The 26,510-nt window shown below is 38.7% G+C and overlaps 1 long non-coding RNA gene across 1 annotated transcript; it reads right to left on the reverse strand.

Annotated features, from left to right (window-relative positions):
* Positions 1 to 614: 614 nt before the first annotated feature.
* Positions 615 to 16,924, reverse strand: LOC106027751 (uncharacterized). The gene is made up of 3 exons (XR_001201326.3): positions 16,740 to 16,924; positions 3,023 to 3,110; positions 615 to 848 (listed from the first exon to the last, which is right to left on the reverse strand). It is a non-coding gene; the product is annotated as an uncharacterized LOC106027751 (long non-coding RNA).
* Positions 16,925 to 26,510: the final 9,586 nt, after the last annotated feature.

The raw sequence follows: 26,510 nt of genomic DNA on the forward strand, positions 1-26,510 counted from the left end.
AGGAGCAAGTACAAAGGAAGAGACAGAGTGAGAAAAAAAAGCTTCCCACTGGTCATGGCGAGTGTTTCTAAAGCTGCCCTGGAACGGAGACCTCAGCCAAGGTCATCTCCTGTGTTTCGACAAAGCCTGGCCACTCCTGCAGTTTGTCCCTTTGTAGTTTGCAAAACTTGACCATCAACATGGGCTTTTGTAGCATTTGATATGTTAGTCTGGTATGAACCTTTTGCAGGATCTTATATTTTCTTTCTGAATGTCTTTCACTGTGTACAGTTGCTAGACAGAATTGGAGAAATCAGCCTCAGAACCAGCCCCAGATGGTCCCTGAAATGGTCTTGATTCAGGCAGCCCCCTGTGTAATTATCCAGGACCTCTCACAGATCCCCACAAGCCCCAAGAAGCAGCCAGCACAGGTGTGTGAGTACCCAGAAGTAGGTTGGAAGTTTTGGCCTTTCCTGCTGGGACACAGCGGGACAAGCATAGGCCAACATGAGGGTCTCACTCTCGCTCCCCAAATCCCCAAGAGTGGCCCTGCTTCCAGGAGCATGACAGGGCTGAGTATTAATTACTTGCTGAATTTCATGCAGAATAAAACCACATGTGTCTTTCAGCTGTGGTTTGGAAACATTTCCACCCTGGATATTATCTGTGAAAATTGGATGGGATTACATCACCTTGCTGCTGGTTTATGCATGTTCAGATTTCATGTCAGCAGAGCAGAGCAGGCGCTTCTGTGTGCTTCCTCTGGGGCCCTCTCAGACAGGCCACAGGCAGATGGAGGTATGGGAGGCCTGGCTTCCACCCACACACTGTAGAGGCTGTGTTGCCATCTCAGGGGTCTGGAGTTGACTCTGCAGACAGCAGGAATCCCAGGACAAGTTTGTTTTTGAAACACTGAGTGATGCTCAGTGGTAAAGTATTTGCCTAACATGTGTGAGGCCCTGAATTCAATTCATCACACCACAAATGAAGGAAGCAAACCATCAAAGAAAACCACTGAGTGATGGGTTCATATTAGCCTGGGGGCAGAATGGAATAAACAGAAGGTCAGAAAAGCCGGGGCAAAAGCAAAGGAGCATTGGCCCAAGAATAGCAGATAAAAGATAGGAGGAAAGGTTCAAAAATATTTAGGATAACCCAGTCATGGTGATGCACATTGTGGGATACTGAAGGACTTTCAGAAGGACTGAAAGTTTGAGCCCAGCAAGGGCAATTGAGTGATTTAATAAGATCATATTTCTGAATCAAAAAAAATTTAAAGGGCCAGGCAAGTATCTCACAGCAAAGATTCTGGGTTCAATCACCCACCCTCCATTGCCCTGCCAACGAAGAAAAGGAAGAGAAATAAAAAGTGGGTGACTGGTTAGTGAGGGGAAGAGAGTGTCTTAAAGGATTCCCAGATTTTCCAGCCTAGATGGTGCTGCAGGGTAGAACCAGGTCAAGTAGAATTAGAGATTACACAGAATGGGTCTCAGGAAAGTGGCAGGCACATTGCATCTCCAGGGCAAGTAGGTAAGTGTACCTGATGCACTGGTGTGAAGCCCAAGTTGGCTGTTTGGTGTTGTATGAACCCTCACTGTGGGTAAGACCCCCCCTGGGGCAGCAGTCATGTGAGGAAGCAAGGTGATCTAAGGAGAAACTCCTGAGAACCCGGCTTTCCATTACTGTGATAAAACACCTGAGACAATCTGCTTTTCAGGAAGAAAGATTCATATTGGCTCAGAGTTACAGAAACATCAGTCCATGGTCACTTGGCCTGATTGCCTTAGGACTGTGATGGCACCAGGCACCATGGTGGGACCACATGGTAGAGGAGGAGAGTGGAAAGAAAAAGAGAGGGAGCTTGAGGCTTGAGGCCTGGCTCCCAATTGCCCTTCAAGGGCAGATCCAGTCATCTGACTTCCTTCCACTAAGGTTTACCTCTGAAATGTGCCACAGCCTGGGATCTGGCCTCCAACATATCTTTGGGGGACATTCACCATCCAAACTACAGCATCAAGCTTCCAGTGGAGATTGCAAAAAGAAAATGCTCAGTTTGGAAAATATGTCTCAGATAGGAGTAAAGAAGAGAGTAGCAGCCTTGGAGGGAGGCCACATCAAGAGGAAGTTATTAGAAGAAGACTGTAGGGAGAGGCTTCGAATAGCTGCTGCTGCCCTGCCCCTCCTGCCTGAGGGCATTTTGTGTGTCAGCCTACATTTCCCATGATCCTCATGTCTGCCTACATTACCCATAATCTTCTCCTGTTTACGTCTATATCCAGATGTGATGATGACCTATCAGATAACACTCTGTGCCCTCTTCCTGCCCTTGGCCCGCCCCCCACCCTATATAAGTTGTAGCCATTTTAAAAATAAACGAGAATCGATTGGAATCGCATCCTTTCCTGTCTCCATCTCTCTTTTCTCTTGCCCTGCCCCCATCCCCGATCCCCTCTCCAGGTGAGACCCACGGACTGGTCCGCAGGCCGGATCAAGTGGTGCCCGACGTGGGGTGGATCAGAAGACAGGTGTGTGTAGAATTCCAAGAAGTGAGTTAATAAGATGTCTCAAGGATAGGGACAGAAGAAGTTCTTTACAATGTTAACAGAGAGAACACTGGTGATTTTTGCTGGAGCAGCTCAGGCTGAGAATGAAGCTTCATTAGGAGAAGTTGAGATGAGACTGGGTGGTAGAAGAGGGAGAGAGGAAGCATTTCAATTTGGAGGGATACTTAACTTGCAAAAGAAGAGAGGGGATAGGTCAAATGCAAAAGGTTCCAATGAAGGAAATTGCTGAATGTAAGAATTTTTGTGAATGGGTTGTTTTGTTTTATTGAGGGAGACTTGAATGCATTTAGGAACCAAAGAAAGGGAGACTAAAGAGAAGATGGGGTAAAGACAAAAGGGAACAGTGAGAAGGGATGGCTCCGAGTCCTTGAACTGAATTAGTCCATACCACCAGCAAGGACTAACTGACCAAAAAGGGAAGGCCAGGGAGGCCACAGTATGGTAACTGCACTAATGCCCAGAATCGCAGGATTTCTTACTAGGTTTCAACATCTGAAGGGTGGTAGCTGGCATGGAGTTGTCCACTTGCAATCACCAAACAGCTGAGCATGTGGCCATGGAATTCACCTGGGAGGAAAGAAACAAGGGGTCAAGGTTTCACCAGAGCCTAGTGAAAATGAGGAGTGGTTCATAGTGGGCTGAAGGATGTGAGTTTTAAGTCCAATACATCCAAGTGTGAGCCCAGCTCCCCTCCCAACAATGGGGATTGTTTTGGGGCAGGATCTCATTAAGCTGCCCAAGCTGAGCTTGAACTTCATGTTCTCTTCCCTCAACTACTCTGAGTACTGGAATCACACTCAACCACTTTGTAGCTCTTATCTCTGATTAGTGGCCCTGGGGCTTCTTGTGTCCTACAGATTGTGGTGCTGGCCAGGAAGCTCCTCACACTCTACCCGTGGAAATCAGGAGTGATCTTTCCTTGGAACGATGTCCACACAGACTCATGGTTGTTCCCGACAGTGTCTGAGGCAAAGGGTGGGATGTCTTTGGATGCCTTTCTGCAACAAAGTCAATGATGTGAGAACTCTGTTGTTTAAGGATTTGTCCGTGAGTAGATAAGACCAGGGCAGAAGCTGGATTACCAAGGGGAGATGTATCAAAATGAAACACCTGATACAAGTGCAAAATCCAAGAAGGATCTCAGGACAGCAGGCACAAGTCAGGTTTTCCCTAGATGAAGGAGGAACAACCACAGCCACTGGAAAACACCAGCTCAGCGACACAGCTTCAGAAACAGCTGGGCACTGGTTCAGGCCTGGCTACAGGCAGCTGTCACTCAGCCTGGTTCCCCAGACCAATGATTCTCCCCGCTCTAACACAACTGCAAACACAGGCATTTCCAGGCATGGCTTGACCTTGTCCAAACCATGGGCATGCTTGGCAGTCTTCCATTGCAGGCTCTTTATGGGGTTGTCATTTTGTCTGAGGGGCAGCAATTCAGGGTAGCTGTTTCTGCCCTGAAGATCAGCTTTCGTCTTTGAATTGAGAGTTCTGGTTTTCAGGCCACAACATAGGCTAGAAGCTTCTGAATGAAGATAAGAGTTATATACACACCCGACATAATATAAAAGGCCCACTCAATCTCTGTGTTCCACTGTTATAGCTGATGGTTTATGATAAGTTTGACCTTATCATTTCTCTCATAACGTGTAGAAAGCTCAAGCTGGTCATGGTGTCCTATGCCTAAAATCTGGCAATCCGGGAGGCTGAGACAGGATGATTCTTATTGGAAGCTCAGCCTGAGCAACTGAGTAATTTATTGAGATTCTGTCTCAAAATTTAAAATAATAATAATAATAACAATAATATTAATAATAATAAAAGGACTGGGGATGAAGCTCAGTTCAGAGGCCTTGACTTCAATTCTTAGTACTACAAAAATAAAAACACCTTGGAAATATAATAGCCCTCTTTATTTCACATCTTGCTTTGAGTTATTTTATTAGACTTCTTTTCATCCATGAAACATAAACAAATCTGAATTAAGCATGGTGCAGGAGTGGGCTTGCAGATCAAATGGACAAAGATAGGGTGAAAGGGCAGACAGGTATGTGGGGTCCCAGAAAGGCCAAGAGAGAGTGTGCCCCAGACAAGTTACCTGCTGTGTTACTGTGAGGACTAGTCTACTGGAAAAGCCTGCCTATTTCTTTGTTTTGAATTTTGACCTTATAAACATGAAGGTGAAATTACTCGATGGGGTCCTTTTATGTTGTCCCTATGTGTGATGTGAACTTGGCAGCAAAAGTGGAAAGCGGGAGGTATTTCAGAAATGACTGGCCTTCCAAGCTCTTTGGAAATATTTAACGTCTGAAGTACTCTGATTGTCGGCATTCACAACTTTAACGAACATGCAAAGTGACGGGCGCTCCGTAACTGAATGTGAACTTTTCAAGCTTTATTTTATGAAACATAGTCTATGCACAGGGATATACGTTTTATATATACTCTAATGCATATATACAAATACACAGGTACACAGTACATGACAATACTATTTAAAAATAATAAAGGAAGGAGTAAACAAACTTTCTACATGTAACAACAGTGGTCCATTTCATGAACAAACTACTGAGGAAAAAATAGGCTAAAAATGTACATACTATTTGACTTCATTTATATATAGTTAATAAAAGACAAAACTCATCTCTGATGATGGAAGTTAAAATACTAGTTCTCTTTAAGAGGGATTAAGGACTAGCTATTCTTTTGTTTGCTATCTTTTTTTTTTCCCCACTAAGATAGTGGTATAGAGGTTAGGGAGTTTGGATCCTGGAGTAATGGGAATCTTTTGTAAGTAACAGCTTATTTGTGTCTGTTAGTGCATTTTTGTGTATAACAAGTGTGCTAAAAGTTATATAGCAAAGACTTGAGAACCTAAGATCCAGATAAATAAACTCTGTTGTTTTTTGCTGTTTGTTTTAGATGCCTCCCTGTGCCTCCCCAGAAACTGTAGTGATTGTTTCTAGATTACTTAGTGCTGTGGTTTTCTTCATGACTTAATGACTTTCACATGTATCCACGTAATATATTATAGTGGATCTTCATATCCTCCAGTTCTCTTATCTATAAATTTAACCAACCATGGATCAAAAATATTCTTTAAAAATTGTACCTACATTGAACACGTATAGATTTTTCTTGTAACTGTTTGCTAGTCAAAGCAGTATAGCTTTTTAATGTAGCATTTCCATTGTATTCAGTACATAAGTCATCTAAAAACAGATTAGATTATGCAGGAGGATACACACAGGTACCATTTGTGTAAGGTACTTGAGCATCCACAGAGAATGGACTCTCTCAAGGGGTCTTGGAACCACTCCATCATGATTCCTGGAGAAGGAATAACTGTATTTCTGAAATTCTTGGGTGGAATCCTGCTGTCTGCACGATGACTGATAATTTTGCTTACTATTGTGTTTTTACGATTTTTCTAAGTCGACATATAAAGCTGTAACCTGTTTCTTTGCACTGCTTTATAGTATTTCATTGGACAAATACAGCCCAGTTTATTTGACTATTGGTGGCTTTCTTTTTCAGTTACTTACCATAAAGTGGAAAGGCTTTGAGATCTCTAATTATGATATATTTATAGATTCTAAGTTGGAGAATTGTCAGGTGTATTTTGATTGTTATTTTTTTTCTTTTCTTCTCAGTAAAGTGGACATACATTTCACTATCTTCTAGTTTTCACGTTTGATGCATTTGAAGATAAATTTTGTTTTGTCTCCAGCTTCTTTTACTATATTAAAGAAAAATATCACAATCTTCCTTCTTCTCTATCCTGAATGCCAATTAAGTAAAATTAGATCTTTTAACTCTATGTTCTGTAGCTCCTCTATCTTTGTTCTTTATTCTGGATAAATGCTCATCTCAGCCTTTCAATTGATCACGTACTCATCAGCTTTGTCAAATCTGCTCTGAAACACATTCATCTGGTTTAGCAGTTTCATCATTGTATGTTTCCTTTTGATTTTATTTGATTTTTATTTCAAAGCTTCCTAGTTTTTCCTTACAGTCTTTCATTCCTCCCGTATCATCTGAAATGTGTTATGTCTATTTATTTAAACATTTGAAAACACAATTGTTTTGTTCCTCTGTCTAAAATCTTCACTGCACTTCACAAAGAGAAATCAGCTCTTTGCTGCTTCTCATGTTTCTATACTTGCTTGATTTTTAAAATGGGAACTGCTAATTTTCCTGTACAACTTTATTTTTTTGCCTGTGTACAGTAAACTCTCAAGGAATGAAACAAAAGCGGGTAGTTCTGAAGTTTTTATGTTCTTCTGTTAGGTAGTAAAGATGTAGGCTAATTCAGACAAAATTCCAGTCAAAAAACTTGGCGTACGTTTGTTCAATGAAACTGGAGGAGCAAATCCACATGAAAGCTGCCCTATAAATACAACTTTTAGGTTCGCTTTTTCAACCCATTGTTAGGATTGGGAAATGGGCCAGTTCACTCTATTATTCCTGTTTCCTTTTCACCATTTTCTGTAGGAGAGTAGGAGAAGTTATTCCTAATTAAACTGCAGACCTTTGGTGTTACAACTCTATGGGAAACATCTTGCATAAGATAGCCTTACTTGGAAAAGGCCAAATGTTTACTTTCTGACTCCTACAGTTCACAGTCTCATAACAAATTGTGAGCCTTTGCAAATAATCTCAAGGAAAAACAATGGATGAAATTCTGTGCTTGCTGTGCAAGTGTACACTGTCCCCTCAACTATGGTTTGAACATTTGACTTCTATTGTTATTACATCGGTTACTTTTCCAAATCAATCATTCAACAAAAATTTGTGGCATGCTTAATATACCACCTGTTCTGTGTGGTGCAGATGCAGTAGTGTAAACCCAGACAACACCTTGTGCCCTTAAAGGAATTTATATCATAACTATTGAGTTGTTGTTTTAGTAAGATGTAAAAAATTTTTTTTTTTCATTCGGCTTTTTTCTTGTTGTCTTCCACTGGTGATTCCAAGAACCTGGCTCGGTGTAACTATAAAACCAGATTTTTTTTTCCTTCAGTCAAGTCCTGTCAAGAATGAGATGGTGACATGTTTTACTGTTATGGTTTAACACACCTTGGATTTAGTGTTTTGAAATGAACAAAGCCTGGATAAAAGCCCTGTTCCATTTCTTACTAAGCCTAAATCTCCTTCTTAATTTTTATAATAAATTAAATGTATCCTCCTTAAACTAAAAAAAATACAATCCTGTCCATTTTCTTCCTGCTTAAATAAGTCAGTTGATTATGTCTCCACCAGTGTGATTGAAAGACATTAACTATATGATGAGAGTTAAGTCGCCATGTAAAAATTATTCAAATCTAAATATTCAAACTGTTTTTGAAATACAGAAATACTCTAAAGGCATTTCGTATCACACCCAAAGTCAGGTTAAATAACTTGCTGCTCACACCAAATTAGATTCCCTTGAAGGGAGAGAAAGTGTGAGAAGGTCTGGTCCTGCCAGTGGAAAGGGTTGACTTTCCTGTGCTTGCAATTAGTCCAGCATTTGTAGATGAGCTATTTTCCTGATGTGATGGTAAAGCTTCACTATACCAACTTGACTGATCTGGTAGCTACCAGGGATGACTAAATCATACCTCTGAGTGGGTTCTGAATGCATGACCTATGTCTGGCCCTCATTCCTTGCCCTCTGGCACTGTCCCTTTGCTCTGCTTCCTGGTTACCATGAATTAAGTATTTTGCTTCACCTTGCCTCCTGCCATGTTTCTGCCTTAGCACCAGCTGAACATGGACTCAAGTCTCTGAAACCATGAGCCGAAGAAGCCATTTACTTTTTTAGATTGCAAGTACCAGGTATTTAGTTCCACCAAATGGAAAAGCTAATGTTCTTGAATTCACGGGTGTGCACACATTAAATGCACTACAGGTAATATTCCTGTGGTGGCTCTGGGAGCCACTCTAAGCCACACACTACAGCTTCGTAAGAGCAAAAGAAGAAGACCCCGCCTCTTTAAGAATGTGGTCCCTAACACTATAGCCCTTGAAATAAGCTACTTTCTCCAGCTTGATCCCCTGACATCAGTGAGCAGCCATGCCAAGGCAGCTCAAAAGCAGGTAATGTTGCTGTGGCCTCCTCTGCGTCCTGAAAAAGAGCAACCGTGGAACTCTGGTCTCTTAGGAGCTCAAGTGCCTTGTGCTCACATCAGAGAAGTCCAGGCAATATCCCCAGATTCCACGATGTCACCACATCAGCTGCCACAGGGACTGGGCAGACACCTGGAGTATATTAACAAATTATTTTTCATTTTCTGTGTCCACTGATAGATCCTAGAGAGATTTAGAGTGAAGCTCATGCTCCTGGGCTAATGTTTAAATTGTTCAGGAAACATAAACCTTTAGACTAATGGAATTCACAATCTTTCCCAGACAGAGTATTTATTCATAAATAAAAAGAGAAGTTTTCTAATAAAGGGAGGCAACTGTTACCCATCTTGATTCCTTTCAAATGTGGCTGAGTGAATTCTACAAGCTTCAAATGGGGGCTCAGAGGGCAAGCCCTGTTTTCGTTATACTCTTCAGGGTCACATTAAATCCATGTTGTGTTTTCCCGGAGATTAGAAACAGATTGCAAAGGGAACTCAACAGATCTTGACTTGCAACTTTTCTGCCTGAACATAAAATACCTCCATTTCGTCTTCATGCTTGCCGTGTAAGAATTGCTATTTATGCTAAGTACACTTTTATTCAAAATCTCAGAGCCATAGCAAGACTGGCTTGGATCATTTTATGTACTCCTCCCTCTATTCATTCCCAAGTGCCAGTGATACCAAAATGAATTAAAATTTGAAGGATACTAAAAGAAGCGTTCTTCATTTCTTAACAATAAAAATGCCTCAAAAAGAAAATACAGTGCTGCATGACTAAGACTTTCTTGAGTCCAAAGGATGATGCTTAATTCTTGGAGAAGTTTACTTTTGCATCCAGTAAAACGAAGCCTGTAAACGTTAAGTCCCGGGGCAGACTGACTGGTGAACAAATTGCTTTAGTGTGAACAGAGTAGCTCAAATATTTTGACTTTATCCTTTTTCACTGAAGTCTTTCACTCAATCTGACCACAGCTGTCCTAGAGGCCAGATGTTAGCTGTAAAATTCGGGGCATTTAATATACCGTGCAACCTCCCTGCCTTTCTGCCGGGTTGAAATTTGCAGCATCTGTGTGTATTAGCCTTCTGTAACTCCGGTCGCTGTGTGGAGATGCCTGTTATCCTCCTGTGGCTTGGCAGTGGCTCAGATTTCCTCTAAGCTTGTGTACAATCACTTCATTTAGAAGCTATCTGTGCCTGTTGAGGTGAGGGAACCTCACGAATGCACTTGATACTACTGGCTGCTCCTAAAGTAATTGGACGAAGTCAAATACCTTTCCTCGTTATCACTGGTAAGCTTCCCCTGGCCAGTTAATTGTGGCCTCACCAAATGGTTTTTCCTGGAAGGCTGGAGGACTGGGGCACCACAGAAGAGGGAGTAGTTAGAAGACTGTGGAGTCCTTGAGGCCTCTGCACCCCACCTCCTCCCATGCATTTTCTGGTCTGTTAATTAGAGACTCAGGCCTGTGCAAATGCCTGTCTGTAACTCCTCAGGGCAAATTCTCAGAGCCCAAAGAAGAGTGATGCAATGGAAAGAGCACAGGGTTTCAGAACTGGAAAGATCTGGGCTTAAATCAAGCAACACCACTGAATTCCCTGGATGCCCGTTGATTCCAAGCTAAGCCCTGCTCCTCCTAACTTAAGGCAGTAATTTTCAAGCCAAGTGCAAGACTGCTGCGGGGTCTGCAAATGTTTGAGGGGCTTTTGAAAAACCATATTTAAAACTTTTAATAAAACTGTAATTATAAAACACATGTGCTTGTGTGCCAGATACTGACATTTGGTGTTCCTGAAGTGGCTTTATCGTTCATATCAATAGTCCTTGCCAGTGTGAAGTTATAAATTAAATTTCTACAGATAAAGTCCTATTTAAACCTGCACTGTATGTTGGCATGTATAATGTTTCATATATTAAAAAGAGCTCCACAGTTAACAGCCACTGTTGGAAAAGCACTTCTCCACAGAGTGCTTTTAACTCTTCCAGAATGTTCTTCGTCTCCCAGAGAATTTGTGTTGCTCATCAATGACATGCTGCTATTTTAATTTGTCTATCTTTTAGGCCTCTCTGTCAACACTGCCTTTGGGTTTTGCAAATGACTAATGCATTGTCACTGCATGCCATGACAGGGATGCAGGGAAGGTGTGACAGGACACAGCCTCTGTGCTGGCTCAGGGTGTAACTCACATCTGGACACAGGTTGCTCTAAGCAGTGAGCAACCATATAGGAGGAGGAGTCTTAGCAGGTAGAAGGTTGTCCAAGGGATCATGTCTCAGGCAGAGGCAGAGGCAGAAGTCATCAATACATTGGAAAGTTAGAAGCCATCCAATGGGACTGGAAGACATGGGAAAAAGAAAGCCACCGAATACTTGCTGAAATCAGCGGTGTACAAACAGTGAGGGTTTGCATCTCATATAAACCTACTTGGATTTTATCCAGAAAGAGCTTGGTAAGGCATTGGAAGTTTCTGTTTAAAGAGCAAGCAGTTATTTGAAAATGCCTGTGTTTTCCCAATAGTAGTAAGACTCATCCCTTGTTCATCTTACAAGGTGAAATTTTATCAACTTCTTTTCAAGATGGGGAGGGGATTTGATGCTGGGAGAAGATGAGAAGGAGGTGAAGAAAAGCATAAATTAAAAAAAATCATAAGCATGTGATATGCGTATTATCTTAGTTACTTTATCAGTGGTGGGGCAAAATAACTGGTATCAATTATTTAATAACTGACTCACAACATAAAGGAGGAAAGGTTTATTTTGCCACATAAGGTGTGAATATACAGTTGGCTGGCTCCAAGCAAGGAGACATGGAGAGGGGCATGGCAGAGGAGAGACAATCCATGGCAGCCGGGAAACAACAACAGTGAACTGATCTTTCCACCTTTATCCCATTCAGGCTACAAGTCCATTGGTTGTTTCCACTCATTCCACAGGTGAGGCTTCTATTTCAGTAAATCTATTCAACCACACCCAGAACTATGCTCAACCAGCTAAACCAATCAGTGGACTCATTTATTTATCACACATCCTTAGGCTATATTCACACATCAAAGGTCCAACCACCTCTGTAAAACCTCATCAATTAGCACATGAGGCTTGGTGGGGATATCTAGATACCAGCCATAACATTTATGTACAAGCTCACTATAATGAGTGAATTTATCAATGGTCACAAATGGTCCTAACATTAAAAGAAAAAATAAAAATAAAAATAAACCCAATAGGCAAAATAGAGTTGTTTAGGTTTTGAAGAGTCTTTGCCATTCATTTGAGTAACTTTAGTCAATCCCTTAAGTACTAGAACTGAGTTTTCCTCACATTTCAATCCCCGCATTAGGGAAGACCTCATTTTTGCCAGCTTTTTCTTCTAACAACACTCCTTAGGCCTCTTTTCACCCAGCAAATGTTTTCTTAATACAGTTGGTCTCTCTCTAGGGACACCATCTTCAGATACTCAGATTGAATCAAGTCTTGTGATGTGTTCCAGTAGCATCTGGAGTATGCTACACAGTTATTACATTCTGGTTCATATTATTTATTTAGATTTCATATATGTCGCATGCTTGGGTGCTTGCAAACTTGAGAAAGTATCAATTGCCTTCTTAAAATCCTTAAGGAAATGAAACGATATGACCATGTGGAAATCTGAGGTTAGCACAATCTTGGTGTCATTAGTTGTACTTGTCTTTTTATGCTTAGAAGATAGAATAACTAGTTTGCAATGCTTTATCAAGGTGTAATTTACAGACAGTGAACTGCACATATGATGGTGTGTGATTTGTTAATAGGTGTTTCCATGAAATAAGCATAGCCCCAAGATGCTGAATCTGTACAGAACTGCCCAGTATACCCTTGTGTCCATTTATAATTGCTGTGTTCTACTCCCTTACCTTGTACATTCCCCAGGGATCAACTGACCCACTTTTGTTTTCTGCAGAACTGAGGATTGAACTTAGTGGGCTCATGCTGAGCATTATTTTTTATTTTGAAATAGGCTGTTGCTAAGCTATTAAGTTACCAAGAATGGGCTCAAACTTGTGATTCTCCTGCCTCTGCCTCCCAGCTTTGGGACGACAGGCATGTGCACCATGCCTGGTCATAGATCCGCCTTTTGTCACTCCATGTCAGCTCAGATTTTCTAGAGTGATATATATGCATGGAATTGCATGGTATGCACTCGTGATTTGGGAGGGGAGTCTGGTTTTTTCAATACACATGTCTTGAAATTCATCTACATTGTCATGTATATGAATAGTTCATATCTTTTTATTGCTGAGTAGTATTCCATTGTATGAGCATACCAAAATGTATTTGTCCATTCATCTGTTGATAGGTTTGCATTACTTCCAGCTATTGCAAATAAGGCTGCTATGAATATTTGTGTGCATGTGTGTGTATATTGATACATTGGAATTTAACAAAATAAAATTTACCCTTTGAAAGTCGTTGTTTAGACAATGAAAATACAAGCAACAAACACACTGGGAAAAATCATTCAGAAATGGTGACATATATGATAAAGGCTTGTATAAAAACCATATGAGCAACTCTTTTCTGAGAATTGAACTGAGACCTTATGTATGATAGGCAAGCACTCTATCACTGAGCTCTTTATGAAGAATTCTTAAAATTCAGCGAAAACACAATTTAAAAGAATGGGCAAATATGTGATCAGACATATGCCAAGGGTTTAATCAGAAAAACACCAATATTAGTGACTTAAGAGTTGAAAAGTGATTCAGAACATTTGGACACAATGTGAAGAACTGGGAATGATTTAACTAATTTACTATGTTTATAGTATTCTTTTTATACACACCAGAAAGCTATGTAATGCAGAACTCTTGTCTACGATTAAATGAGCTGTTTTGGTAAACATAAAAATTCTAAAAAATAACACAGCATTGTATCACAGTACGACTGTCAGCACATGTTTTTTCATTTCAAATGGTACCTATATAACGTTGTCTCACAAATGATGGCACATTTCAATGAATTATGGCATCGTTTATCTAAATTTGTAGTTTTTTGTATTTCTCTTCTCACTAATTCTTGTGTTGAAGGCCTTCGTTTAGTCATTCAGTTTCAGGTATAGTATTTTGCTTATTGTAGTTTCCAATGTATGTTTTAAAATTTGATGTTTTATACCTTGTTTTGTTTCTTTAACTTTGTAATCTCTTTTTTTTTTTTGCTACTTCATTCTTATTTTTCTTTTCCTTTTATTTCGGGGAGCTTCCTTTGAAAATGAACTTTTATTAAGTTCTGTGGTAGTAAAGGATTTTTCTCTTTTCCTTGAACTGGATTTCTGCCTAGGAAATTAACTTTCCACAAGAACTTCCCGCTTAATGTTTTCCATGTAGCTTGAGCCAGTCTGCCCCACATTTTCCCACTGCTTTCCCTTGCCAGCTCTTCTCAGCATCTGCTGGTCAAATTCCCATCAATCTCTCACTGCCCATCACACATTCTCTCTGTTTAATAAGGTTTTCATGATTTTCTGGGATTAAAACCTCTCCTTCCTTCAAATAGCAAAAGGAACTAACAGGACAGCACCTTTTCTGTCTCTTACAGATCTAATCAGATTTTTGCTTGGAGTTTAAAGACTATGTAGTAGTTTTGGGTTATTTGCTTATTTTTAACATGTCTTTGTATTCTGTTAAAGCATGGTGACTGATACACAGTATTGTGTAAATGCTGGTGGAATTGAATTAACTTTCTTTAGTAATATGTCTTCACACTGAGCTACATCCCCCAGCCATATAATTCTTGCATGTATTTTTTTACATTGTGAAACAAACTCTTGCTCGGTCATTAAGTTTCTAAGGTTGTGCTTGAATTTGTGATCTTCCTGTCTTAGTATCCCAGAGTTCTGGGATTCTAGAGCTGTGCCAGTAGGCCCAACTTTGAGTTAACTATATTTATTTATATTATATAGAAAACTCTGTTACATGAACATCTAATTTCCTGGTATCATTTTGCAAATCATCTAGAAGTCATTAATCTATTTTCAGAAAAGTGATTCACTGTTTTTGGAATTTATTAGAATCATCTGTGTAGGTTTTTGTTTTGTTTATACCAATCCTTGGCTCAAGCCAAATATACTAAAACCATAATTGCTGAAATTTTTTCACAAAATACCTAAAGAGTAAAAATGTTCTCCAAAGGGTTAAAAATGCTAGCTTTAAGTAGACAGGTGAGATGTTCTTCTGAGTTCCATGTAGATTTGGAGAACTTTCTTAGATTTCCCTAGTAATTGGCCAGGTGTTTTAAGTGAGCAAAATGGTGCATATATTAGAATAGCCAGCCTTTTTTGTCCATGAAAGGAAAAGATAAAATAATAAAATACAGGGTTCCTATAAGCCATTTTTTCACAGACTCAATGTAAGTTTTAATATAAAAACAACCTAAGCCTGACAATAATTTTCCTTCTGTTAATGTGGTAGTGTAAGAGACAAATGCACATGAAAACTGTTTTGTATCCTTCCAGTATTGTGGGCTGCTATAAAAGAATATACATTCTTTCAACTAAGGATAACTCTTTTTTTTCTGGCAGCATCAGCTTAATTTTGTATAAATAGTCTGGAAACATGATTTTCAGCATGGCTAGCAAAGCGTGTAGGGACAAGTTTGTAAGAGTGTATTTATACAGCACCCCAGGTAAGTCATTAATCAGATAATGTGCACAGTTCTCTACTGTGTACCCAGGAGCCCAGAGTTAATCATCATGAAGCATTAGATAATAATTAATGTGCTTAAGTTTGTGTCTATACAAACTTCAGAGTTGTCTATAGGGCTCCTGTCCTTCATATATTTAGAAACTAAAGAAAGAGAGTGGATGTAGCTGAATTTGTTTAACTAACAGCTGATAGAATAAACATTCTCTCCCATTGGCTGTAAATAGGTGTGTCTTTGTGGGTCTGAGATGACTAACAAATTTGCAAAAGCCATGCAGTAGAAAGTGTATGAATCTTCTACAAAGATACAGACCTCAAAATGCCAGGGTTTAGAAAGAAATGATTGCGAGTTCTAGGAAGAAGACTTGAGTAGAGTGTTTCCTCCAAATGCCATGTGTTGTGAGCCCAGGATGCTATGGGGAGAAGGTGGATCCTTTAAGGGGTGGAGCCTGGCAACAGGAAGTGAAGCTGTTGGAGGCCTGTCTTTGGAAGGAATATTGGGACCTTTGCCCTTTCCCCTCTTTCTCTTCGCTCCTTGCCTGCCATGATGTAAATGGACTTCCTCTATGTGTTCCTGTCATGATATACTCTATTGCCATAGGCCAAAGCAACATGACTACACTACTGTCATAGACTGAATTCTCTGAAACCATGAGCCAAAGTGAACCTTTTCTCCTTTTAAGTTCATTTGTTCACGTATTTTGTCATGATGATAGCTAACACAGCAGCATTTATCTTCTGTTGTGTTGTCAGGTACGTGATCACTCTGACATGCATTTGTGACCTACCTGTGTGTACAGTAAGTCCCTGACTTACAAATGAGTTCTGTTCTAGGAGAATTTTCATCCTTGGAAGTTCAACAAAGTGAGTCTTATACACCTTTGACACAAATATACGTGTAAAAGCATAAAAACCCAAACATACATGCAAAAATTATAATGTCAGTATTTTTACTTTTACAGTTACCTTAAAATAGTGGTACAATAGAGCATAACAACTGGAATATTGGGGCTTGCAAAATTGACAAGAGATTTACTAACCAGAGGAGGTGCAGTAGGTGGGAGATGGTGGAACAGTCTACCATCTTTTTGTCTCAATCTAATCTCTCTATTATTTTCGTGGCTGTTTCCATGGTTATTGCTTTGTGCTTCCTAGCAGTCCCTCCGCATCACCACTGCCTTTTCTCTGAACACTGTGAGCTCTGATTGAGCACTGTACCACTGTGCACTCTGGCACTGCACCATACACGCACGCAGCACAACTGTGACCATGTCTGGCAGACATGCCAGCTACTTCCAGGATTTATTTGCCTCTAGGAATATTTGAAGTGCATCTGGTTTACTTTTATTTTTCTTTTGTTGCAGGGACAAAACACCCAATACCCAAAATGAAAGAAAGAAATGTTTATTTATCTTACTGTTTGTGGAGGTTTCGGTCCATAATCAAATGGGTCCGATGCAGGGTGGCATGGCAGAGGGGCAACACTTCAAGGCAGCAGCCAGAGCGAAAGGGAGGAAAACCAGACTCTTCTGCTGCCTTATATTGTACTCAGGCCAACTCCCCCACTTCAGGGTGGATGTAGCACTCACAAAATCTCCTTGTCTTCCTGGAACAGAATGAGGATATTTACCAAGTGAGAAGGTTGATCCCTGATGAGTCAGTTAAACTTCTAAATTCTCACATTAACACAATATATCAACCATAACAAAGTGCAAGGTGCATTAGCATCTGTGAAAGTTCGCAACTCTAATGTACGTAAGTCAGTGACTTTCTGTAGTCCACTGGTCACCATTTTTCACACAGGTAGAGCACCCCAAGTTGTCAGGGTTGCACTAAGCACTTGGGGTGCACAACTGTCTGTAAGTGCCAGGATTTGTGTTCTTAAAGCACGATCTTTTTGACAGGAGAGCATAGGGGAGATGTTTTGTGTAGTCTGTTATTAGGATGTAAGATTCTAAAGGGCAGAAAGTTAATGCCTCATAGTACCTGGAATTCTGCTGGGAACACAGTAAATGATCAATAAGTGTTTGTTCACTGAGTATTGCTGAATCACAAAAATCTATGTATTAGCTAAAATTTCAAAATTCACACATATTTTAATAACATAGTTCTATATATAAGGTAAATAGGTTGATTGTAGGAAATTCAGAAAATATTTAAAGCCTACATGAAGAAACAGAAATCTTTGGTGGTTTTGGTTTATGTTTTATACTCTGATTAACTACTTTAAAAATTATGGCACAGTGTATTAACTACTGCTATTCTCTTATTATTTTGCTAAGAAATATTGTTTTATTTTTTCATACAATAAAGAAATAGAATTATTGATTACATCATTAGCAAGAGTTAATCATAATATGCATTTGATATTTTTTCAGTTCATGCGTGAGTGTTTTGTAAAGAGGTGTATGTATGTATGCATGTGTGTGTGTATATCCAGAAAATGGCTAGAATTGTGTACATTAGGTTTTGGACTTAATATTTTACTATATGATTAAATTCTTTTAAAATTGTGATTATTAGTGACTATGCAATTTCAATTATGTGTATTTTCCATAATTTGTTAGATATGTGCTGTATTTGAGATCATGAGGTTGCTTTTATTATTTATTTATGGCAAAAGAGAAATAATACAATTGTGAATATCTTCATGTCTTTACTTTTAAAATCACTAATTATTCTCATAGGATAATTTCTGTCTAAAATGGTTATAGAAATTTATAAATGAACTAAACATTTTCAAGAGTATGTCTTTTACATTATTCATTTTAAATTTTTCAAAATTTGTCAAAATATCTTATGACTGGGGCTGGGGATTTAGCTTAGCGGCATAAGCACCTGCCCTGCAAGCAGGCGGTCATGAGTTCGATCCTCGGTACCGGAAAAAAAGAAAAAAAAATCTTATGACTTTTAAATTAGCAATTAACTTACTATTTATAACTAAATAGTAAATTTAGTAATAGTAAATTTATAACTAAATTTATTACTAAATATATTTTCATAACTGAATTTTTACTAAATAAATTCACTGCATAAATTAATTTATTGTTCTGTCATCTTATTTGTGATTTGTAGAAGGCATTTATGTCACACACAAGTTTTTTCCCATCTATTCCACTCTAAATTTTATAACATTTTTTACATAGAGCAGATTTTTGTACACACTAACATTAATTTGTTCCTTTTGTAGGTTTTCTTTCTACAATATGCTTTCTCGATGGAAATTTGTATTTTTCCACTTTGATTGTTTTGTAGGTTTATGTTTTTAGGTGTGCTACATTTTTGTTGTGATGCTGGGGATTAAATATAGGATTTTGTGCATGCCGGGTAAGCACCCTAACACAGAGCTACCTCCCTACCTCTGTGCAGGTGACATTTTAAGACAAGATCTATCTACATTGTGTTTGAGTGTGAAGTATGAGAGGAATTGAACTTTCTTTTTTCCCAGATATCTCATTATAATTTGTCTAATAGTTGTGTCTCCTCTTTCTTATTTTGCATATAAATTCAGTTATTTCTTGAATTATGTTCCTAGAGTCTTTGTTAAATTTTAGTATCTGTCCTCTATGATTTGTGAAATTTAATAATACTTTATATGCAGTAGAGTAACTCTCTTCTTTTCATTCTTATTTTTTAACTTCAAGATAATTATCACCATTTCTAACATTTCAAGTTAATTTTAGGATCCTATTCACAACTCCAACAAACAGAAAAAATAGGATTTTCACTGAAATAAATGTATATAAATTTAAAATATAACTTTAGATGAGCCAACTAATTTAAAATGTTGTTTTAGAACACATTACACATATATACTTCACAAAATTCTGTTTGTGCAAATGTACATTTGCTATTTCAAATCTTGTTTGATGTCTCTTATCAAAGTTGTAACACTTCCTTCACATGGAGCAAGTGTATTTCATATTATATCCATTAATAAAATTTTAAGGTTTTTCTTGAGATTTTAATACAGTTAGGAGACAGAAATTTTCACATTTTGGCTACGATGAATAATGTTTCAAATAATATGTGTATACTTGTTTTTGTGTGAACATATATTTTCATTTCACTTGAATAATGTCTCTTAATAGAACTGCTGGATATTTAACTACCCGAGTGTCAGACTGTCTGCGATACCAGCTACACCATTTAATATTTTTACTAACAGAAACTGATCATTCCAATTTCACCGCCTCCTCACCAATACTTGTTATTACCTGACCTTTTTATTTTGTCTGTCCTAGTGGATGAGAAATAGTATCTCATGATTTTTAATTGAGGGTTTTATTATACCTTTAAATTAGTTATTCTCTTCTCTAAAAATAGCTATAGTAACTCTTGTAATAGATTGCCTCATTCGTGATGCCTTCCCATGCCTGTGTCAGACACATTGACTGGTGCCTCCTACAGTGAGTACTCTTGGCTGACTGCTGTTCTCCATCCTTTGCATCTGATGAATCAGGACAGTGCACTCCTTAGTAATCCAGGCTCTGCGTCCACACTTTCGGGGGTCAAATCACAGCTTTATCACTACTCACAAGTTACCTTGATCAATTTATGCACATCAGACCATAAGTGACTGCAACATCTTGCATTAAAGGATGTGATTTATGCAAGAGAGACAAAAGGGAAAATGGGCATGGTGGTACCTGCCTGTAATCCCAGCTACTCAGGAGACTGAGGCAGGAGGATGTCAAGCTCAAGGTCAGCGTGAGGATCGGAATGAGACCCCATTTTTAAAAAATATTACAAAAGCAAAAGTGTACACATTCTAAATCTAAATTCTTAGATTTATACTGGCAAAATTGGCAAGCTGTTATATTTACTTTCAGTTAAAATAATAGTTTTAGGTATACATGTATAATTTTTAATGAATTTCTTCTTTAATAACTTGTTTTCAATAAGCAAACCCAATTTTATCTGGAACATATAACCATATGTGTTTTTGTCCTCATTTCTTGTACACTTAACTTTTTCGTGGGATTCTACTTATTAATTGATTGATTGATTGATTGTGATGAGGTCTTACTATGTAGGTCAGGCTGACCTTGAACTCACTATGTAGCCCAGGATGGCCTTAAACTCCCAAGGACCCTCCTACTTTGGTTTCCCGAGTGCTGGGATTCCAGGAATACACCACCACACCCACAACTTTTTCAGTAAATTGTTCGATTTTTAAGAATTAGATACTGGTGATAAATAGTAATGAACTAGTAAATTTTCAGTTATTGGCTCTAGAAAGACATGTGCATGTATTCATATACACACACACATATATACACAGATTTTTTACATGTTTTTATAAAATTATGTTTATAACACATTAGGATTTATACAAATTTATTAACAGGTTTGGAATAAATTTTGATGATATGAAGGATTATAGCACACAATGGACAAGAGAATAGTGCATGTACAATACATTTTGTTCAGACTTCAAATGGATAATTGCTCTCACAGAATGTTTTCCTTAATTTTTTCAAGCTCCCATATTTGTAGCCAATCGACAACCAGTTCAACCTTGAATTGCAGTTGGAGTTACAACTCAATTTGCTGTTCTCGATAAATTTATTGTCATCAAATTACATACATGATCTATGGTTAAACTCTTCCTCACCCTTGATCAAGAGCAGGCCAAAGACATTAATTCATAATATCCAGAGCTTCACCACTGCCAAGATTCTGTTGCTCAAAACGTTGTCCAGAGAAATCTGTCTGGAGTTGGATGCAGTTCGTTGCTCCTGTTCCTCTCGCTGCAGAATGAGATGTTGAATCATATAACAGGACAGTAACAGTTCAGATCCTGTTCAGCCAAATGTGGGAAAGGCAGCTAGTAGGAAAAATTAAATTTTTATTTTTTATTTTTCTCCTCTTTTCTTTCCATGCAACTTTTAAGAAGTTTCTTGTACATAGCGACTCTTTCTCCAATGTGATTTTTACAAAACTCATCTATCATTCTCTACCTGTGTTGTTTATAATCCTTGCACCAGCTCATATATATTTATATTCTTTATACAGACTCCCCTGAGCCCTATTCATAATCTCTCAAACTTGCTTCGGAGATAAAAGTGTCTCTTCAATCATTTAAAATTAAAAATGAGAAATTCTCTAAATTTTTTTTCGGGTTCCTGGCAGCAAGTTTGTCTGGTTTCGTAGAGGATTTTTCTTCCACTGCCATGCGCTGTGTTTGTGAAGAGCTGATGGTTCTTCTCTCTTTTCTTCTCCTTACATACTGATTTATAGTCAAACGCGACTTCTAATTCTTCCAGATGATAAACACCTTCTTGAAATCTTTTGAACCCAAATAAAAAATAAAGGTGACATTTACTGTACTTTTGTATTAGTTCAAAGAGAAACCTGGGGAAGTCAATTTACAATTCCCTGTGCTTTGGTTGTGATATTTCTTCGTGTTTGAAACAAAAATAAAGGTAAACACAAGTTCACTATTCATTTATTTTTCTCTTCAGTATCCCCAAACCCCAGCAGTGGTAAAGAACAGATCAACTGTTCTTTCCCTTTCTCTCTGCAGGTCCTTGTTCCCCAATCACTTATGTCCCTGCAGTGCATCTGGTGACTTCCACGTGGCTCCAAATGCCTGTTGTCTCGTCTTAACTTTGACTCCCGCTCTGAGTTAGGAGACCTTGGGGGGATTTTACCGGCCTCCTCTCTGATGACTTCCCAGGCAGCTGCTCCTTCTCAGGAGTCTGATTTATATGACTTCCTGCTAGCTGCATTCCCAGGGGCTTCTACTAGGTGGATGGCCTTCCCACACTCATAGAAGTTTATCTGTAATTTCACATCTATTTATCATTTAAATAAAAAAATGGAGAGCGGACAATCTGATGTGTCCCTGCTGATTTTGCTGTTGTTTTCTGGAAATCTGTCTTTATTTTAAAATATCACTAGAAGGAAAACCAAAAAAAGCCAACTCAGAGTTTTAAAAATCGTTTTAATTAAGAGTCACTTTAAGGCAAATATTTCACAATTAGTTAAATAAGACTTCATGAGTAGTCTTTCCTCTGTTGATTCTTAAAGCCTGAAATCTGAGTGAGTTGGACAATACTACAGGACTGAAACATTTCACCCCTGACCTTGAAAGGAGAGATCAAGCAAGGTAAGAAGGAAAGATAAGATATCTTTTACTCGATTTACAGAAACAGGAAAAATCAAAGGTGAAACGGAAGTTCTAGCTGACCTTAAGCATTCACAAAATAATCTAGCTTTCTTTTTCCTTCTTCTGCTACCTCAGACAGATTTCTACTGAACCAGGCACATTTTTGCGATGCTTGTGAGTCTATCCCTGTGTCAATCCCTGCATCATTCTGGATGGGTACTTAAGAAAATGACCACAAGCATAGGACCCACAAACAGCACAAATTAATTATGTTATAGTTCTGGAGGTTGAAAGTCTCATACAGATGTTATGGGACAAATCAAGGGTTATGTTTTCTAGGGGCTTTCTTCTAATCTTTTTGCTTTTCCAATCTTTGTTGGGCTGTCCACATTCCTTGGCTTGTGGCTACATTACTTGCAGCTCTGCTTCTGCCATCAGAACCCCTCAACTCTCCTGTCTCACCCTCCCATATGAGGAAGACCGTGGTTGCATCAGGCCCTCTTGGCTGTTCCAAGGGTAATTCTCCCATCTCAAGATGCTTACCTTAATGCATGAGTGCAAAGTGTCTTTTGTTATGTAAAGTAATGTTCCCATATAGGCATCTTTGAGGGATCACCATCCCACTTTCTGTGTGTATTCTTTGCTGTGTGTAACCCATGGCGTCATTTCTCTGTGTTTGTGTATGTGTATTTATTTTTGTAAGAGTAAGAGGCTTATGAAATTCTGTGTTGACTAATTGTCTACTGATTGTTGTAAACATACACACTGATTTCTGGGATAAAATTTGAATATAAGGGATTATTCATCTTCTTACCATAATATAAATAATATCAAGAAAATCAAAATCTCAAATAAAACTGGCATTAAAATATAGAGGCTGTATTTACAAGTATGGTCAAAATTTTATTTTGTGCCAAGTAAATAAGAGAATTATTCTGCATCTGGTTAACTGGAACATGGGAAACAGCTCAAAATACATGATGTAAATAGACATTTGTTTTGTGTGGCAGACGGGACTTTTATGGATTAGGTATTATTTTACCTAATAATTTAGAGATCTCTTATGAGTATTAATCTAATGGAGGGTCTATGCTTCCATTTTATGGTATTAGAAGATAAAATGCAACTTAGTGTTGGCCTCTCTGATATGTCTTTACCAGTTCTTTGCAATACAGACTATTTTATTTCATTCTGTGTTACCATAACAATGTATAAGAGTAAGTAATTTATAAAGAGTAAAGTTTGTTCTAAAGTCTGGGGAGTGTGAGATTGAAAAGCTTCATCCTTTGAGAATTCTCTTGCTGGTGGAGACTCTTCAGAGTTGTGGAATGGCACAGGACATCACACGATGACATGGAACATCCTGCGTCAGGTCTGTCCTCCTCTCCTTGCAATGCCACAGTCTCCCTGGACTCTCCCTCTTCATGGTCACATTTCACTTTAATGATCTCCCTAAAGTTCTGTCGCCAAATACCACATTTAGTGTAAGTTTCTGCCTTTTAATATCTCCCAGTGGAGAATAAATTTCAACCTGAGTCTTGGAGGGGACATTCAAGCCAAAATATACACCATGAGTCCCAGCCTCAGACAATGGAACTTCATATTGACCATACCTAATTGTTGGCTTCTACAGAAAATTTAAAACAGGCACTTCCTATTCAAACAGGTCCAAGATAAATAGCTGAATTGTCACTTTATTTCAGGTGTAGCATCTCTTTAAATAGAATGTGCATTTATGATCATCTAGTTGAATTGCATCTTCTATAAAATTTTTACATCTCAAGGCCACTATAAATGCATTTATTATATTTTTTATTTTTATTTTTTTAATTTTAAAGATGACAAAACCCAACAAAAAAAAAAAAACAGAATTCATCCAATCAAAACAAAGCAGTGAAAATGGTACAGGAGGAAACTAAAGGAGGGTAATAGGAAAAAACAATGGCTACCACCATAGTACATCTTGTTATCTTCGCAGTAGTTGTCCATTCCATCAAACCAGCAAAATCAAACCAAAACAAAACAAAATACAACCAATCAAAAAAGAACATTGAGTAAAGCAAAGCAATTAATTGGAGCAAAACAAAACGATGAGAACAACATTGGATTTCAAAAACAAGATAAAAGATAATCCCCCATATTTGCTATGTTGCATGATGCTATCTTCCCAATAGATGCTCAGACTGCCGGCCTCAGGTCTACAAAGTCAACCAAACAATCAGGTACTCAGTTGCTTTCTCTACCTCAATTGCTATCACTTCAGCCTGTCCTCCAAGCTAGACGGTTGCTTCGGGTGCCAACGGGAGTTGGTGATGCTCAGCTTCTCGCGCTGGTGGTCTCACGGCAGACACTTTCTGCCTTTTCTCTTGCTGGGCACCACATAGTTTGCATAACTTACCAGAGAATCAGCCATGCTGGGGCTGGGAGGAGCACAACAAGCCAACTAGTGAGCCTTTATGGTAAGCTGCACAAGCCATGTGGGGCCCAGGAAGAGAAAAGCCAGAAAGGCCCTCCCAAGATCAGGCATTTGTTCTAATGATCAGTGTCAGCAATGATTAGTGTGTGTGTGTGTGGGGGGGGAGCTGTAATATCAGCTAATGAAATTTATTTTACTTTATTTTTATTTTAAAGAGAAAAGAAAAAAAACAGAAAAATTAAGAAGCAAACAAACCAAAGCAACAACAACAAAAGTGAAATAATAATAATTTAAAAAACAATAGTTATATATGTTTTCAAAACAAGATGATAGGAATTTAATGATGATTGTTATACTGCATATTGTTATCTTCAAAATAGTTGCTCAGTTTACCAGATATAGGAATTAAACAAAACACCAGATTTCAAAAACAAGGCAGAAGGAAATCCCCCACAGTTGCCACAACGCACACTGCTGTCCTCCAGGTAGACGCCCAAACCATCAGCCCCAGGCCTGCAAAGTCAATCAAACAACAGAAGCATCAAGCTATTCATTTCACCCCAGCTGCTGTCCTGTCACCCTGACTTCTCCCAAATCAGCCAGTTGCTTATGGGGACAGGGAAGGAGGGGGCACTTCTCTGTTAGCCCATGGCTGGTTCACAGGAAGGCATGGTTTAGCTTCTTGATTCTCTTCCCCTCTCCTCATGGCAGCCCCTGGCTCATGGTAACAAAATTTATTAAAGACCAGGTTGGGTATACAGTGTAATACTTTTGTTTTGAGGCAAAATAAACAAAATAGTTTCTGAAGACACTAAAAAATAGCACATTAGGGATGTACGATGAGGACAAAACTCAAAATTGTTTTCATGATGACAATGATAGTAGGATCAGCAAATAAAACATTTTACAAGTCAGCCACAATGATTTGAGATGTTTCCACATGCAACTAAGTTTAACTTTAAGACATGTCCTTCTGCTCTTAGGTCCTGGTTCCAGGCTAGATGCAGCAAACACACTGGCCTTTGACACTCTATCACTGAATCCAACTCTAAACTCTGGACCGAAGGATGAAGCTGCTATTTGAGCATCCTGAAAAGTAAACAATAGCAGACAGATTAGAAAAGAGACCACAGTGTGATGTCATATGACACTGAGAAGCAACTTTCCCATCTTCCCTCCCTCCAGGATCATCCTCCAGGATCATCTTGACTCTAAAGCAGGCAGAACCCAGAAGTATGCAGTAGGTGGAGAAAGAAAAAAGTTTCTGTCTTCTAGATCTGAGAGAAGAATTAGAGTTTCAAATGCTATGAAAAGTAGGAGGAATTGAGGCTTTTTTCCTGTTCCTTCCCACCCTGGACCCCAACAGTACCATGGTGGCATGGTAGGAATGAGGGTACAGACAGCAGTGGTTTAAAAGGGAGGAGGAATCCTTGTCCAGAAAAACTGTAGGCAGAGCAATCCTAATGCTGTTTCTTTTTCCTCTTTCTTCTGGGTTCCACTGTAGGTATCATGGAAATTCTCAATCAGAACAGAGAAAATGAAGCCCTGACTTTCTGACTCAAGTCAGAAGGAAAAGAGAAGGGGAAATGGAGTCATGGAAACGTCAAAGAGAATGAAGAGAGGAAATCAATAAGGAGAACCATCCCATAGTGCAGTCT

The sequence above is a fragment of the Cavia porcellus genome, unplaced genomic scaffold, assembly GCF_034190915.1.
Source record: "Cavia porcellus strain 051 isolate PalLab524CR breed Dunkin Hartley unplaced genomic scaffold, mCavPor4.1 scaffold_23, whole genome shotgun sequence".
In the NCBI taxonomy this organism is placed as follows: Eukaryota; Metazoa; Chordata; class Mammalia; order Rodentia; family Caviidae; genus Cavia; species Cavia porcellus.